Below are 16,584 nucleotides of genomic sequence, written 5' to 3'. Positions count from 1 at the left end.
CACAAAAAGATATAAATTAGTTACCAAATTTTGATAGAAAAATTTCTGGCCCAGCATAGCCAATTAAAAGCTACTATAGAATAAGAACTAACGATGAGCTGGAAGCTCTTGTCAAGCATAGAAAAGCTGCAAAATTCATCAAAGAACAGAGGCTTTCATGGATTGATTACCTTGAGAGATCACCAGACAATCAAGTGGTAAAGATCTTGCATTGGAAGCTCATATGCTATAGGCCAGGAGGCAGACCAAAGAAAGTGTGGATGGATGAAAAACTTTAAAAATCTCCAAGTTGAAGATCAAAATCAAGGACAGAGCTGTTAGGAGAAAAATTGTGCCGTTGACTAAGGCCCACCCTGGGATGTAGTGCCATTAAAGAAGAAGAGAATACATAAATATATTTAGTTGACTCAGGTATTATTAACTATTGAGTTTAGTCTTGTAAATTTCAGTTGAGATTTTCATTTTTTTTAAGCGCTGAGAGAGACTCACGGGTGCAAAATGTTATGAATTACAGTAGAAAGAATTTCCTAAAATTTAAGCTAGTTCGATCAACAACTCTTACAAACATAATTACCAAAATAATACAAATTAGTTGTTCGAATTTTTTTTCCTCTATGGAAAACACTTCTTTTGGCGGAACACCCCGGCTTTATAAATTGCGTATACTATGAAAATTGTAAACGTTTTAACTGATAAGAAAAAGAAAAAACTTTATTTTTAGAATATAAAGTTTTCGTTGAAATCAATGCTAAAAAAACTGTTATGAACGTTAAAAATGTTTTCCTTTTATTTTTTGGAAAAAAACTTATTTATGAACGAATTTAGTTAATTTATTTTGATTCAAAAAGCGCAATGGGAAATACAAAGAAATTTTTTTTTTTCTAAATGCTTGCCCTTTCCGTAACTTATTCAGTACATTATAATCAGAAAGATTATAAATATATATATATATTTTTTAAAAATATTACTAAAGTAAAATGCCGGTAAAAAATTATGATAAACTGTAATTGTTTAATGCCATTTTACTTTAAATGATTTCATAAAGGCAACCTAAATATTTAAGAAATAATGGATTATTCATTGGATCTAAACATTATTACAGATTTTAAAAATATAAAAAAATAAAAAGATATTAATAAATAAATGAGATAAAAGTCTTTTCTCTCGGAAGATTTTTAGCACTTTTACGGAACCCTAGGGTTCCGTGGAACACCATGTTTATTTTGCGACCCTAAGAAAAACATCCACCCTGAGCTTCCAATGTAACAGATATGCTTTTGAATTTCAAATCACAAATATTTACAAATAATTTAAATTCTATGGTGAATAACTAAACAATAGTCTATTATTTAAGTTTTACAATTAAACTAAAAAGAGCTTTTTCTTCTTTATTTTGTAGTTAAGCGTTTTCAATTGTTTTCCGAATGTTTAACCTAATTAAACAACAGACATTTTATCACTTAAGATATTTCTATCACAAAATAAACTGATTTCATTCATTTAGTTTTAGAAACTAATTAACAAGAACACTAGACATGGAAATACAGACATAATCACACGAGCGTGCGCTAATTCAATTATGTATTGCTCGGTAATACTTCCTTCACAAAATATTGGCGATAAAAAAAGTTTTTTCTTACCTGTCTGGCAACCCTATTCATTTCTTCGGCTTCTTTTACACTACCTGCGCCACCGCTTTTTTCATCTACCGTTAAGCATACCGACACAATCATTACAGCTTCTTCCGGAATACATTACACCCTATTTGTGTTGCTGTTTTTTTCTTTTAAAAAATTACTACAGTTTTGTGTTCGCAAAATTCAAACTAAAGAGTGACTTAGTATTGATGGTAATAAATATGTAAACTATATTGGATGTTAATGTGTGATTTGTTTTGATAGAAAAAAAAAAGGAATCCGTTCGTAATGTGCTGAAAAGTGCCGTGTAAACAGTTTCGGGACATTTTGTGTGTGCTTTTCACGATCAACATACGGATAGATACTTTCTCTTGTTATGGTGTTTTCAAATATTTTCTGTGCGGATCAGACCTCACAGCTATTTTATAAAGGTAAGGATTATTTTTATATTCTTTTAAGCTTTATTTAAAATAATATTTAAAAAGAATTTATAGAAATTCTTGAATTCTTTGAGCAATAATATGATCAAAGAAAACTCAATCTCATTTATTTGTTGCAATTATATTTCCATGCGACAACTCTGCCCTTATTAAGAAATTTCTTGCAAATTAGGGGTGTTGTTTTTAAATTTAAAAAAAATTGATAGTATATATTTGAATAGATTTGTTTTGATTTTGTTCAAAAGCCGCTACTTTCCCTAAACCCATTAAAATCACTTGGTAAGGAAACTTGTCAGGAAAATATAAAAACTGTTGACGCAATTATTTCATTCTTAATTTTATCTTGGAGATATACATGTCTGCCAACTTTTTACGCTTTTTGGGAAGATTTCTTTTTGTGGTAACTAAGTTTATGTTATAGTGTATGATTATTTATTTTGCAAATTTGTTTTTTAAATTATTTTCCACATCACTACGTTTAATGATTTAAAATTTAATGTAGAACACCACTTCGTATGGCTTTTAAAATGTCCGTAAAAATTCAGAGATGCCAACTGCTCCGGATACGTCAAAATAATTAAAGAAACAGTAAATAACTACAAAGTAAATTTTGCAAACATTTGACTAATTTTGCATGCTTTTTTAAAAGGTATAGCATGACTAAAGTAGTATAAAGTAGTATAAAGTGGTGAATTATATAAGCCTACGAATTATTTAGAAATAGTGGTGGATAAAAATCTACTAAATTGAATTTATTAAACCAAGAATCACAATTGATAAATTATCTCTTTAAAATATATATTTGCTGTTCGGAGCAAGTTGGCATCTCTGAAAATTCTTTACCACCCTATGGAATATTTTTCTGAGAGCGTAGTAGGTGTCAGCTCTAGATATAGAACTTGTCTATTGACCGCGATATTGTTGAAAAATAATGCTTCAAATTCGAACTGTAATTAGGCTTAAGAAAATAAGTAAAAACTAACGTATTTGCCTTTTATTAGAATTTCTTCCAGTGGTCACAAAGTTTAACTTCTTTTCCGCACCACTAAATTGATTCCACCACTTTGTTTCAGCTATCTTGTGTTGAAGATTTTAAAATGTTCTGAAAGCTTATTTTTGTAATTCTAAAAGCTTATTATTATTTTTTTTTAAATGTCCACCGCTCTATAATATATTTTACTAAAAGCGTAGTAGTTGGTAGCTTGCATAATTGAAACATTAATGAGCTGTCACTCTTTTAATTATAGCTTATTTCATACTTTTGCAATATAAACTGGGCTGCAGAGTGACAACGACTATTGACAAATTGATTGCGAACTGACAATTGATTGAAATTGTACCTTGTTTTGTAGTTTATTCACAAGTCCATTTTTGTACCTTTTATTTGTGCTGCATTCACGCTGTTTTGCTTTGATCATAAGTTCATAAGCTTTTTCATTAGTTCATAAGCCTCTCATCATTTGGATGAACTCGAAATAATTTAGCGCATTGAAAGCGAGGTGAAAGCTAAGAAAAGTATTTCAAAAGTCATGCTCGTGATTTTTGTGTTCACCGCTTATTTTATCTGGATTTGTGACCTCTCTTATTTTATTACTAATAAACTACATATTTTTATGATCTTTTTGACCTAATATTACGCTTTTTTTGCGTCAAGATTTCTTCACGATTTTTCTTACTCCCCTTAAATTTTTCCATATTTTATTTAGCAATAGAATATATTATTCGTGATTTTTATATTTTAAAGAGATTGTAATTTACATTTTACAGAGATTGCGGTTTCATTTGTGATTTATATATTACAGAGATTGTGGTTTAACTTGTGATTTATACTTTACAGAAATGGTGGTATCATTTGTGAATTATATTTTACAGACTTTGTACATTGTTTCTGAAAATAATAGAACGATAGTAAACTTGCCCTAATTGTTTTAAGTCAGAGGCCACGGCCGAGAAAAATTAAACAAAAGTAACGATTGATGTTTCATAAGCCTGTTGGGAAATTTTAAGAAGTTGATTTTCCCCTTAGTTTTATGATATAGATAGAGGAAACTTTACGAATTAATTGGGAAAATCTAGATATATTTTCTCAGAATTGAATATTGGTAGATTTGTTTCTTCAACATAGAACCTACATTGGCTAAATAATGGATACAACATATCGAGTGAATCAGAAAATTTTATATTGGACCGATATTGGTTGCAAAATGACCGTAAAATATCGAGTAAATCGGAAAATTCTATATAGGTCCAACATCGGAAGAATAAAGGACTTTTGAACACTTACTGAGCCAAAATTCATGAATCTTGACCTAATGAGGGACCAAGTTATTTTACTGCTAAATATTTCACCTTTGCTAGAAACAATATTTCGCCCAAAACTGAAATTTTGTTGGATATGTTTGAGTTTACTTGCAATTTTTAAGTGTAACTTATATTTTCCCAACGTGGGCCCTACAACCCCCCCCCTGCAGGGGGGGTATACTTTCAAGGGGCGTGGGAGCTTGCATAAATGAAATCATATAATACTTATATTTTCTTTTACGATATAAGAGAAAATAATATTTTATAATTTAAGTATTTTATTTGAACTGCAAACCATAAGTTAGTGAAACAATAAATGTATTTTTATGCAAACGTTTAAAAAATTTTACATATGAGTCAGTTTCATTAATGTTTTTTTTCACTCTTTAACCAATGTCATTCTCATGAAAAAAATGTTATAAATACATTAAGGATTTAGTACATTTCGCATAATTTACAGGCATGGTTAGAGAAAATATAAATAAAACTTTACAAAATGAGTCATACCAAAAATAATAATAAAGTATGAAATGTGTAAAAAAAATTATTATTGCTTTAGTAATATTTTTTTGCCCGACAATGAGCAGGTTTGTATCCACCTAGGAAAATTAATAACTGGTGTCAATTTAGTTGTATGAAAAGCTTAAAATTTCTTAATGTCAGCTTCCACTATCGAAATTATCTTAAATCTGCCACTTTCTAACATATATACTTTAAGAGAAAATAAAATATCCTGGTAACGACAAGGACAAACATAATATAAAAAGTTAAATTAATTTTACTACCACTTTTTAATTTTTTCCAAGTGCGTAAGTTTTGGAAATATTTGTTTTACTAAATATAGGTTTCTTAAATGCTATATCTACTGTTTTCAACTTCTTTTCTTTGTAACTACCGCTTTATACTTTTAAAAAAAACTTTAAACAGACCCAGTTATGTTAAACAAAATTATTAATTTACTATAGTAGCATAGATGGCAACTTGATCCGGACAGCGAATAATTTTTTTCGAGTGGTAGATTGTTAATTGTGATTCTTGGATTAATAAATTAAATTAATTGGGCTTTTGTCCACCACCATTTCTAAATAATTCGAAGGCTTATATGATTCGCCACTTTTTTATGGTTAAGTCATGCAACACCTTTTAAAAAGTAAGCAAAATTAGTAAACTGTTTGCAAATTTTAGTTTTTAATTTTTTTACCGTTTTTTAAATAATTTTGGTGTCTCCGGAGCAGTTGGCATCTCTGTATTAGGTTAAATTGCCAAATTTCTACAAAACAATGTATAAAAGCAAAATGCTGGTGTTACCAGTTTTTTTTAAAAAAAATTTCTTATTTTTTCTTTAAAAAGATTTTCAAATTAACGTAGTAAACAAGCTACTAACATTACAATGGGTGTCATAGTAATAAAACATTGCGCAATTTTAGAATATCTCTATTTTATTCAATTCTTTACAAATAGTATGATTTATTTTACTGTAACGCATTTTCTTATAGAAAATGAATTTTGCATTTACAATTAATTCTCTCCGTAATTTCTCTAAAAATTTGTTTTTCAAAGATAGCAAGAATTTCAAATATATGATATATTCAATCTTATTTGAATTTAATCACTATACTTTAAAACCAATCTCCTCATAGAGATTCGACATTCTAGAATTTTGAATGCGCATAAATTGAGCCATGATGATGTCAGTGTCTCATCTTTGGGTGCAAAATTGAGCCATCGGTATGTCCATCTATATGACAGGCATTTATCTATCATTTTCTCTCTCAATCGGGAATGACGCTCAGTAAGTGCAACCATGCAATCATCTTTTTGAATTATGGTTCCATTGTTACGGAATGTCAGTGTGTGAGTAGAATTGCCATTCGTGAAATTCCAAACATTTGTCACATGTCCAAAATTTATCATTTGATTGCGTTTTCCCTATACTAATTCCCTTAGTATATAAATTTGTTCTTGTAAACATAAATTACATAAAAAAATACCGATTTACTTTAATTTAAATTGGTAGTATAATATATGTTTTTTTTTAAAAATTATTTAATAGTTAGATTTTTAAATAAAAAAATTTTGCTGCCACGATGAAAATCTAAATAAAATAAATAATATGCTCAAATCCATCGGGTTAGAGTTTGAAAATGAGTTATCTACAAAGATGTCAACTGCTCCGGTTTCGACAAAAAAATTTCAAAAGCAGCAGAGAAATACGAAATAAAATTTGCAGTTCTCCGGATAATTTTGCTAACTTTTTCAAAGTTTCAACACGGCTGCAGTGTATGAAAGTGGCGTATTGCACAAACTTTTGATTTATTTACAAGTAGTGGTGAGTAAAAATCTTATAAATCGAATTTACTAATCTAAGAATTACTACCACTTGAAATATTTATTCTTGTCCGGAACAAGTTGGAATCTCTGTACCTCAGGTGTTAATGAAATTTCAAGACTTGAAATTGGAAGACTTACAATGAAATTTCAAGACTTGTTAGACGAAAGTAAATGTTAATATTTTTATCTTTGTTTAACACAGTTGATTTATAATGATTTTGACTACCTCCACTCGCAAATGATTTAACATGATGCATACAAGTCCGAAAACGATGAATATAATATCTATCTGAAAATTGCCTTATATTTTGGGAAATTGTTTTTTATTGATAACTAAATTTATATTTAAATGTAATATTCTTCCTTTTTTTCAATGCCCACCCGTGTTGACATTCGTCAATTCAGGCGAATTAGGGCAGATTTGTTGGCCACTCTTTCAGGGTCCCCCTAATATGGTGCAGACAGTTAGTCTAGTTAGAAAATGAAAGAACAACCATGCCTTTTGTCCAAAATTTGAACCCAAACCCTTCCTGATGTAAGGTCAGTTCCCTGACTTCTACATAGTCAGATCGACAATGTAAATTTGATTTAAAGCTAACTGCCTTATCATTATAAAGATTGAAAAAATTCATATAGAAAGTCATTTTTTTCCAATTCTCTCGTTGTGAGGCTTTTAACATTTTGGCGAAATTATCAAAAGTTATGATAGCTTTAGTTTGTAGTAATCTACCACTCCAAAAAGTATATTTTGTAAAGTTCAAGGCGCAATTTTGCATCAAGGCGTAGGAGTTACCACAACGGCTGCTGCTAACCATAACGAATGCTGGCAAACAGTAAATATATCATGATGGAAGGTATAGGGGTCGCTTCGCTGTCCAGGTGCCCGCTTAAAATTGCAAGACTAGGAAGGCGTAGGCAACCTTGATAAAAATATTAAATCATTCCTCAGCTAAACGAATTCCTGCTTAATTAATTTCTAATGAAAAATGAAATGTAAAATAAACCTCCTGCCGTAAAATTAAATTCCCCAGAAAGTGTTTAAAAAAAAGCCCCTATGGTGCAGATAAGCTAAATTATTCCGTTTTGTGAGCAAATAAGAGTTATGAAAAATATGTAAATGAATTTTCCTATATTTCGATCTACTCATCTCGTAGTGCGAATTTAAAGCGTTATAAAAATCATCCGATTTCAGCAAAATTTAGTTTTCTATTGTTTACTACTTTATAATTATCGTATAAAGAGCGGAATAGTGAACACTCCTGCAAGTATGATAAGTAATCGAAAATCGATCAAATATTCTATTAAAAATTATAAAAAAAAGTATCAAAGGTATATTTTAGGTTACATTTCATAATTCTCATATCTAGACAAATATATGACCGACAAAACTATGCACTCCTTTCATAATTCTATTATCAGCTCAGGAAAATCTGCGCACTTATTTCTTAATTTTTATACATTAATAGCTGTGCGTATCTACTGTTTTCTTGCAAAAGATTTTCTTTTTCTTTTTAAATAAGTAACGGTACATACACCTGTTTTTAACTTTGTCTAACAAAGTTGGTTCATAATTATTTTTATCGCCAATGCACATATATATATTGTATAAAAATATAAGTCCTTAAAATTACTAAATTAAGACGATTCCTACGAGCAGAAGCAAAATGAATTGTTGTATCGCTACCACTACAAAGAATCCTAACTAAAGAGTATAAAAAACAGCAGTTATATTTGTAAGATAATTTACTGTGTATGTACACAGTAAATTATCTTACAAATATAACTGCTGTTTTTTATTTCCGCTGTTTTTTTCCGCTGTTCCCCTGCCTGTGTTATATCTTATCATTAAAACAATATTTTTATAATTAAGATTTCGGATAAGTTCAATGGAAGAATTTCTGACATTGACCTTCACTCTCTCTCAACTAATACTGTATGACATCTTTACCATCACCACCCGTAGATATAACACGATGCAAAAATTTCTATCTGCAGCTGTTGCCAACCCAAGAAACATAATTAGCGGAAAAAAATTCTTAGGCGTTGTTGTTATTCCCGCATTTCTTTCATTTTCGAAATCCTGTTTCTACATTTAATTAGGGACGACCTGCAGAGTACTCCACACCCACGCATGCGCAGAATGTCACCTAAAATTTGTAAAAAGAAAATTAAAGACATTTTCACCTTATGTCAAAGAGGTTAATTGTTGAAAGGAGTGAAAAAATGAGTTGAATGTTCGAAGAAGGTAATGGAATTAATGAGAGGGTGTCAAAAAAATTCTTTCCTGAGTTGTGCTCGTGGAATTAGGGTTCATGCTCAACCGATTCCCGTTTGCAAACATTCGAAATTCTAAAACAAACTGAGTCATTGGAATGTTGAGTTTCAGGGTTGTTAAAACTGCATTGTAAAAGGAAATGCTTAGTCGTAAATTCAATCAAAATAATCTTCGATGGCGAGAAATAACATGATTAGATCATCGACTACTACGAACATTTATTTATATATTTGACACCTAGTATTAAAAATTTGTTTAAAGTATTTAAAAAATTCAAAAATAATTCTTTTAAAAAAACTTGTCGTATATTTGATTTGTTATGCGTATTTGTCTAATATAAATAATCATGTTTTTTATTTCACGAAAAAGATAGTAAATTTCTTAATTTTCGGTGCACGAAAAGATTAAAAATGTTATGGCAAAATATTTCAGCAGTAATTAGTTAATGTAAAATAATTGTACTGAAAGAAATATTTACATAGAATGGATAAATACGATATTATTAAAAAACAGCTGTTATAAACTGTTTTGATAAAAATATTTAATGTTATTATTATAAATGTAAGTTGTCGTGAGTCATTTGGTTGAGATAATAAATTAATGCCAAAAGTCTAATGTTTCTAGCAACAGTTTAGAAAAATAAAGGCTGTAACAGTGTTATTTCCGTATTATCATGCTATAAAAACATTAATATAACTCAATTTGCGTACTTTATTTTAAAGATGTATTTTTAAATCTTCGAAATCGAATTAGAAGTATTTAAATGTTTTAGACTAGCGCAATAAATATTTAATTTAAAGAGGAAATTTATATAGGTGTAAAAAATAATCCGAGAATAATTTCGGAATTTGCAAATGAAAGATATAATTAAGCATTTTTCAGTAATTTTAAAAAATCTCACATTACCGCTCACGTTCAGGTTGTGGGATTAAATTAACAATTTACAGTGGATCAGGGGGCTAAATTAAGGTATCAGCTATGAACAAAAAATATAAAATTCCTTTGATTGCCAATGCATGGGACCACTATTCTTCATTCGGTCACCTTAAGTGTTAGTCTATTTTTTTTGTTTTTGTCTCAATTGCTCAACTTATATGGAAAAATATTTGTGGTAAAAAGATTTCACATTTTCCTTTTGCTCAGCTGTATAAAACTATTCGAAAATAATAAACTGTTTTGAATATAGACTATAGATAATCTACAATCCAACAAAAATATTTTCTTTTTTTTAACTACATATCAATCACTTTTTTACGAAGTCAAGCAAACCATAGAAACTTTTCGTTGTTTACTTTTCAAAGCAATTCAAAAGTGTGAGTGCTCCAGAAGATTGGATCTAAGCAATATGTTGCGAAGTAGGCTGGGTTCAAAATTAAGAATCTATGAAACTAATTCTAGTTAGTAGCAATCTGATATATATCTGCTGAAGAAATATTATTTTTTACATTTCTCTGATTGGTTTTGATTATAGACTGCAGATAATCTGCAATCAAACAAAAATATTTTCTTTTTATAACTGCATATCAGTCACTTTTTTACGTAGTCAAGCTAACCATACAAATCTTTCGTTGTTTACTCTTCAAAGCAATTCAAAAGTGTGAGTGCTCCAGAAGATGGAATCTAAGCAATATCTTGCGAAGTAGGCTGGGTTCAAAATTAAGAAGCAATGAAACTAATTCCAGCTAGTATCAATCCGATATAAATCTGCTTTTCAACGCTGAAGAAATATTATTTTTTACATTTTTCTGATTGGTTTTGATTATAGACTACAGATAATCTGCAATCAAACAAAAATATTTTCTTTTTATAACTACATATCAATCATTTTGATTCCGCGTATGATACGCATGCATTGCCATCGATTTCGAGTATCATTCGATTGCCGGTCTTATCTACAAGAAGGTGTATAAAGATTAAGTACAGTTGTGTAATGAATAACCTCGCACAACATTTTTAGGCTGATGAACAGTTCCTTCACGCACTTATGAGCATTCGAAGAGAATTCCACCCTTTAGGCGTAAAAGCCCAATATTTCCGCATTGTTGTCTACAACAGCGAAACCGGCCGACGGGCGAGAATCTGCTGAGAGAGAGAAAAAAAAAAACTTTTTCTTTTAAAGAAAATCGAAATTGTAAGAGTGAAAATAAAATATAAAAAAAGTTAAATAATTTCATACGCGATGAGGGCTCGCTTTTGAAGTCAGAAGAATTTGGCCGAAACGAGTTCGAATCGTGAATATTTGTAAGCAGGTTACTCAATAACTTTAATAATGGCATGCTGTTCAAAAGGAAGAAGAATTTTCACTCTTTTTTTTCGTGTGTGTGACCATTTTGATCAAAATAACTTAAACATTTTTAGAGATACCAACTTGAAACGCTTCTTAAGAAACCTTTTCCAAGTGGTAACCAAATTTATGGTTCCTTGTATGATTTTCAGTTTATTTACTTAACGTAATTTTATCAACCACTACGTAAAAATAATTCAGACAAATACATGCCATGAGACTCGGCGTTGGTTGCAGGGATGAAACGGGCGACTAAAAATGTAAAAGTGCTAGAAACTCGATTCATATTTGTTTTTTTTTTTTAAATTATTATTTTTATTTTTTATTAATATTTTTATTTTTTACTATCTCTTTAATTACTGTATCGTTAGCCGCGATTGCGTTGGGGATAGAGCATTCGACTTCCAATGAGGCGAACCGGGTTCGAATCCCTGTCGATTCAAATTCCGCGTCCGGCTTGCACCGTTCACAGTGCTGATGTAAAATATCCTCAGTGGTAGACGGATCATGGGTTAGAGTCCCCTTGCTGTCAGGCTTACCGTGGGAGGTTCTCGTAAGCCAGGAAATTTTTTTCCTGGCTTACAACCAGCAGCACCATTTAATAGAAAAAAGGTTTAGCAGATTTTAAATGTGATGTAAAACCTGTTTTAACGATTAAAAACAATAACTTGTACAATCAGATGTTGTACAATCAGATGTTGAATGGTCTTCCTCTCCATGTAACGCAAATGCGGGTAAACTCTCTCAAAAAAGTCCTCCGCAAAGGAAAATTTCTCTCAATACTCGATCCAAGAGTTTCCTTGTCTTCTGGATTGGGTTCAAAATTACAAGACTCTTGAGTTGAACATTAGTAGTCGTAAACCCATAAAATTGGGTCGTCTGTTCAACGATGGTTATAATATGAAATAAAATTCCTCTATCGTATCTACAACTAAGACTAACATTTCAAATTTTTAATACAAAAACATGCTTTGCAGTCACTTTCAAAAGTGAATTGAAAAACAAATATGCTAGAAAAAGTTGCCAATTTCATTATCTTTTAATAAAATGTTGAATTTTATTAGACACCACTTTTTGCATTCACCTGAGTCAACCCTGCAGTTATTTTGTGATAAAGCTTTGCGTAAGCGAAAACAAACAATATTCTACATAATTTAGATTTCAATCAGTATCACTATATATAATATTTAGTGGAAAGAGGAGCTTTTGACATCCTTGATTTTTTGTCAACAACCATAGCAAAATAATATTTTTTCTCTCTACTACTATATTTGAAATGGTATATACGTAAATAGTTTAGTTATTATTATCAGATAAAGGTGTGATGGCAGTAACTTATCACAGTGATTTAATTTCGTCATGTAATTTTATAGTTTGAAACATTGGTTATCATATGTTTTAATTATATTGATCTTATAAAAGAGCCTTTTCGTTGAACAGCTCTTTTGATTAGGTACAGCTCAAAATGTGCGTAAAAGAAAAATGGAAAAACTTGAAGTGGCGTTCCATAAATTTGATATAACTTATAAAGAGCCTTTCAAAAAGTTGATACAGCTTAAAAAACGCGATACAAAAATTTTTCATCGCTTTAAAAAGCGCGTTTCAAAGATTTGATGCGGGTTTTAAAAATTTGATATAGCTTTAAAAGCTCGTTACAAAAATTTATATGGCTTAAAAAACGTGCTTGATAAAATAAACATATGCGATTACGAATAAATGAACATAGCATAAAAAGTGTATTTCAGAAAATGGGTATAGCTTGAATTGGCATTTTAAAAATTGGATACAGCTCATTAGACGAGTTTAAAAAATAGATACAGTAACTTTACAAACAGTTTTATGTTACATACGATTTGAAGTGACTTTTCCACCATTACATATCAAAAATTCAAAGTATTACGTGAAATGTAACTTTATCGCTTAGTAACTCTTATATAAAGTGGGCGCTATCCTTATTCTACAAGTTTATTATATTATTCTCTATCAATTTATTAAAATTTTTCCAGAAAACTGAGAAGTTGGCATTCCTGCAGTCATCTCATGGTGAGATTTTTTAGCACGTTCACGCCGGCGTGACCCACCGGTGGGTCACGGTAGATTGTCTCTTCTTGGCAGCGCATCGGAGTAAAAACTGGTAACAATAAATATCATTTTTTAGTTTTTTTCCGGGAAAAATAAAAATCCATAACTACCGATTGTTTTTAACGGATGCAATTTTTATATTGAATTGCGTCTTCGCCGTAATAAATTTCCTTACAGTGAATTGTTATTGTTGAGAATGGATTAACTCCTCCCGAATATTATCTAATATTGAAATAGTTCTTCTAGCAGTATTTTCTCTTTTCCGTCCCGCTTTCAGGCGCAACACCCGGCGCGAACGTGTTAATTCGCTTTTATTAAAACTTTCTCAGATAGCGGAACAGTAGCTTCCTTGTAAGTATTGTAGACACGAATTTTCTATGCATCCAAAATAATTATTAAAAATTAAATATCCAAGTTACCGTCTTTACTGTTTTTAAAAGTAGACATCGTCCCAAAATAGAAAACATGGCGTTTAATGAGTTGAATATTAATGCTAACCTAACATTTTAGTTTCTTTTTGTCAAGCGCGTGTTCTCACCAAACATCACTGAGATATGCCTGATAAATTTCGTTCTTTATGATTAACGCATTCTACCGGTTCAGAACAGAAGGTTCACACTGAACAACTCTATTGTTGCTTTTATTTGTTTTGACAACTTAATAGTTAACTTCGAAGATTATTTGAACTCAGCCTCAATGACTTGCCATAATCAGATCAGCTAAGTTAACTTTAAGAACTGGAAATGGTGAGAAAGTTAGGATATTAGTAGAAGATTCGACAAATTTTGTTCTCATTAAAAATATGCTCATGGTATTTCTATTCATCTATATTACCGTAACAAAACAATTGCAATATTTTTTCAATGCATTATTGATTGCATTTTTCATTAACATATAATTTTGAATCTTTAGTTTTAATGTTTTGGTTTGATTTTTGGATTCCTTTGGTTAGTTTTATAGTTATGTTATTTATCCGGGAAAGCTAAAAGTCTGATTGCAATAACATTTCATTTTTTGTGTTTCTTTCTGTAGAAGTAATCTATTAGCGACAGAGTTGCCACGATGCAAAATATACTAACAATGTTTAAAATTTTACTTAGATAAAATGAACAGTTGTTTTTATATGAATGATTTGAAATATAAATTAAAGTGGTACGAATGATTGAATAATTAATGTGATTATAGATAAATAACAATGAATTGTGTTTTTATCATTTTATCTTTATACTCAACCACGACATCTCTGCATGACTATTGAAACATGTTAACAACTAACGCGTGTAGTAAATATTTATTTTCACTGTTGATAAGTAGTGGTAGTCATGGTTAATTTTATTTCTTTCGAGGAATAGGTAAACATAAAATATTCTTGCTACTAGTTTTTGTTAAGCTTTACGGATAAGAAACAACAATGTTTATTATTTATTAAAAAAATAAAAATACGTGAAATTCTAAAGTAATAACACCTAACTTATGCAAAGAAAAAAAGAATGAGCAAAGGTTTCAAAAATATATTATTTGTTTTGTTGTAAAAGAATAATTCATCGGTACTTGATAAATTGTTTTCAAAATATTTATTTTTATTTAACAAATAAAAGCATTTCTGAAAACATTTTGCACATACTATGAAAAAAAGCATATAATTAAAAATAACATTATCTAGTCTTTTGAAATTATTTTATCACGACAATAGGTTTTTTATCATGACAATAGGTAATCTGTAAACAAATATTCATGAAAAAAGAAATAAATACTTCATCACTCTTTCACGCGTGGTACATTTTTTTATTTTATTTATTTATTTCTGGTTTATCGCTGTATATAAGCCTTTTTATACCCGACCACAAAGAGTGGTCTCTGTATGAAGAAAATCTATATAAAAAATTTGTGGTACATACTTATTTATTCCAATTTGACAATTCTGTTTTTTTCTTGAAAAAAAAAGAAGCGCGTTTTGACACTGATACAATTATTCATATTATTAATACATTGCGGTGGACAAAACTAACTTGTCTTTACAAAATAAATCCCAATTACAGAAATGCCAAGAGAGACAAAAAATGCAAAAAGGGGTAGAAACTCGATTAATTTTTATTTATCTTTTATCGCTTTCATTAATCAATTGTAACTATCACTGAGCCTTACATTTTAAATCATTCTCATTTTAAAGAAGAACATTCCTTGTTTGCAATCTCAATAGTAAACTGAAAAAAATTGACTAATTTTAGTTTCTTTGAGTTTTAGCTGTCACTCCATTTTGCATTTTTAGCCGCCCGTGGCAACCCAGCAATTATGAAACACCTGCACTACCAACTTTTACTCTTTCTAGAGAACTTTATATCCTTTTAAAAAGGACGCTAGATACAAATGGGCTAAAAGACCTAACTTATGCTAGATAGATGCAAGTGACGTAGTGTGGGTATCTCAATTCTGATTGGTTGTTAAAACATGGCACTTCCTTACATTAGCAACTGTTCTTTCCGTTCCATTTCGAGTAAGTTAAGCCTGTCAGGTATCAATTCTCTTAAGTAACATTTTTTTCTATGTTCATACATAAAGATTTCAATAGCATAAACAAACTAATTATACATGGAAGTTGCCATCGGGTATACAAAACAAAAATGTATTACGATTACGATAAAAAACGTAAACAAATAATAAATCTAAGTTAATTAAAATACGCAGACGAGAATGAATTATATTTCAACAAATTCGATGAGCGACACGAGGCTGTATTTAATTAACTTCACATTAACTAACATTCTAACTTATGTGGAGAAACTTAGCTCAACTTCAACACGCCATTTTGTTTAGAAACGATCAGCTGGCACTGACGTCATAGGTCACACATGTGGGTAGACGTTATCTTCTTCTTCTTCTAGGAGTGCAAGTACCCAATTATTGTTTGAAGTCTTTAAATATTTTAATACAGGGCTGTCAACTTTTTCCACTTTTCTAAAAATTTATTCTAGTCTTTATGTTTTAATGTATTATTTTTATTCATTTAAACTTATTTACCACACACATATATATACAGAGATGCCAACTTGCTCCGTTTTGCATGTTCTAGCTGTAACGAAATTTAAGTTATTTTTAGTTTAGTTTTTTTAACTTCAATTATTTTTTTCCACCAAAAATCAATTTTTATCAAATCAAATCAAAAATCAATTTTTATCAAAAATTATAAGAATCATATAACATGCAACCTAAAGGCATTATTTATTTGGTTACTGT

General features: G+C 30.0%; 1 protein-coding gene across 6 annotated transcripts in view; it reads left to right on the top strand.

Annotated features, from left to right (window-relative positions):
• The first annotated feature begins 1,691 nt into the window (after positions 1 to 1,691).
• Positions 1,692 to 16,584, top strand: part of LOC107453029 (arouser) — a 148,675-nt gene continuing 133,782 nt past the window's right edge. For 3 of the 6 annotated variants that reach the window (XM_043057223.2, XM_071184750.1, XM_043057218.2), the window contains exon 1: positions 1,708 to 2,068. The gene's annotated coding sequence lies outside the window, so the exon portion shown is untranslated. Of the gene's footprint in view, positions 2,069 to 16,584 lie in introns of all 6 variants that reach the window. The other 3 variants (XM_071184752.1, XM_016069686.3, XM_043057221.2) reach the window with 2 other exon arrangements.

The sequence above is a fragment of the Parasteatoda tepidariorum genome, chromosome 9 (assembly GCF_043381705.1).
Source record: "Parasteatoda tepidariorum isolate YZ-2023 chromosome 9, CAS_Ptep_4.0, whole genome shotgun sequence".
Lineage (NCBI taxonomy): Eukaryota > Metazoa > Arthropoda > Arachnida > Araneae > Theridiidae > Parasteatoda > Parasteatoda tepidariorum.
This window is presented reverse-complemented; position numbering and strand designations above follow the sequence as displayed.